General features: G+C 55.1%; 1 non-coding gene across 1 annotated transcript; it reads right to left on the reverse strand.

Moving 5' to 3' along the window:
* Positions 1-2224: 2224 nt before the first annotated feature.
* LOC112850565 (U6 spliceosomal RNA) lies at positions 2225-2332 on the reverse strand. Its single transcript, XR_003222683.1, has one exon. It is a non-coding gene; the product is annotated as a U6 spliceosomal RNA (small nuclear RNA).

Here is a 2332-nt window from a genome sequence, read left to right on the forward strand (position 1 = left end):
GAACCTTCAGAGGCCCGTGAACATACCCTGAAGCCACACTACTGCGGCAGCCTTGGAATTCTGTAAAGGGGAAAGGTGGCAGAGAAGAGGGGTGCCCCAGACGCCATCCTCGGGGGGACATCCCAGCAGCAGCGAGCAAGCCCCTCTGCCTCAATTCTGTTTTACACCCGCTCAGAGCAAGCACACAACAGAGGCGTGGGGAAGCAGTCAGTGGGAGTGGCCCGCTCGCTCCAGCCGCGCTCAGTGCAGGGAGCAAACTGGAAGCCACTGTCCCTGCCAGAGGCACGGTTTTGATCCAGGCTGGTACCCACAGTGCTCCTGTCCAATCCCCTGTATTCTCAGCACAGCAGGCTTTTAGATGTGAAGTGTGAGAGCTGCCTCAATTCTTTTGGTAAAAAGCCATTGGCCCTGCTTTACTGATGAGCATGCAAGGATCTAGAAATGCAGACCAGTCCCCGCTCTATCACAGCAAGTGAAAACTTGCCCCAAATGCCCTGTACCACTTTCAGTGGACCCGCGGTTAGAATCGGGAAGAATCAAGTCAGTGGGTATGGTATTACTACTCCTCTGGAGTGCTACGAACAACATAACACTTCCCGTCGCCTCCGTTGGGCACAAGCAGCTGCCGTGTGCCAGGGAAATAAAGGTCATAATAGGGGACGAAGGAGCATAAAATTGGCCCTGACCTTAGTCTCCAGGCGATGTGGGAAGTCCTGCCAGTTTCCGCAGCTGCACCCCTTTCTCTCCCAAGGGGGAAGGGCGGGGGAGCTGATGGAGGCCAAACCCACCCTCAGAAATTCTAGAATACTCTGGCATTCCAGCAGCCATTTGGCAAGAGTGGATCCCGTCACAGCAAGAGAACTCTGCTGACCAAGAGACCGTCAGTCCACAACTTCTGGGGAGGGCTGTCTCTGGTGGAAGGCTGCGGGTCTTGTGCACATATTCACATCTGTGAGCGTGGCGGCAAGGGAAAGAAACAGGGAGCAATCCTCCCCTGACTGTCTTAGTTCGGGCTCTGCATCCAGTGATAGTGGGCTGGCCCTGACTCCCTCTCTCTCTGAGCCTCGGTTTCCAAAACTGCGAAACGGGCAGTGGCCCTCCCAACTCCAATAGGGGTACAGTAAGGCTAAAATGAGGTAACAGATGTGAACGCGGTTTGCAAAAACTAAGCGCAAGGGTATCCCTCGGAAGCCAACGTGCCCATCCCAGGTGGTCAGGACTGGCCATGCAGCCGCCGAGGCACAACATCCGCCCGCAAACTCTTCCTTCGGCAACGTCTGGCAGAGAGCCTGCTCTGCCTCTCCCCCAAGACCCTGTTGGGCAATCCCGGCTTGCAACATTTCTGAAAACATGTTCTAACGTTGACAGAGCAGAGGAAGGCGGGGACCGTGTCTCAATTCTTCTAGGAACCCCTCCTAAAAATTGCAGAGAGGGGTGTATGCCGTGGTGACGGTGGCTGGGGGACTTTCCCTTACTGCCCTTCCCACACCCCCTGCTCCTGGTTTGTCTTTCCATCCTGTTCCCATTCACCATTCCAGCCATCAGAGCGCATTCCCAGTCCCTCCTACCCTGGGAGTTCTGCCCCTTCTCAACCCCTAATGCCGCCCTGCTTTCTGCTTGCCAGACCTTTCTCCAAGCCTCAGCTTCGAGCAACCCTTGCTCCAGGGTCCTAAGACCAGCAGCGTCAGCATGGAATGAGCACTAGGTCATAACGAAGCTCCCCCCGGCGTCCCAAAGAAGCAACCGGGCTCCATCCCGGTTCCCTGACCCAAGCTCTGCACTTGAACAAGACCCCAGGTACTCTGGTCTAGGGCAGCTCTGATGACCTCTACCAGCCCCCAGAGGCAGGCCTCCTTGCTCAGCCAAGCCTCGCCATCTGACGCTGCTACATGGGTCAGCTGTCACACATGGGTACCTCATATCCTCAGGTGGATTATAAATCACCGGAAGGCAGGGAGCCCACGCTTCCTAAAGGACCTGGCCCAGGGCTCTGCACAGACATTCAGCGAACGTGGTCAGTCTGTCTAGAAGGGGCCCGTGTACTCATTCATTCACATATTCACTGAGGACCAAGGAGGGGCCTACCCCCTGTTCAAGGCACCGGGATACAGAGGCGAATGCTGCTCCCATAGAGTCTGCCCTCCGGAGTGGAAGAAAACAGACGTGCATAAATAAGTAGACAAGTAAGTGACGAGGTCGTTTTATTTTTTATCCTATTTGTCGTTTTTCTAATGGAAGCTTCACGAATTCACAGGTCATTATTGCGCAGGGGCCATGAAAACCTTCTCTGTATGGTTCCACTTTTAGCATGCATGCCTGCCAAAGCGAGCAC

Source organism: Puma concolor, chromosome C2 (assembly GCF_028749965.1).
Source record: "Puma concolor isolate L17-30 chromosome C2, mPumCon1.1.hap2, whole genome shotgun sequence".
Classification (NCBI taxonomy): Eukaryota; Metazoa; Chordata; class Mammalia; order Carnivora; family Felidae; genus Puma; species Puma concolor.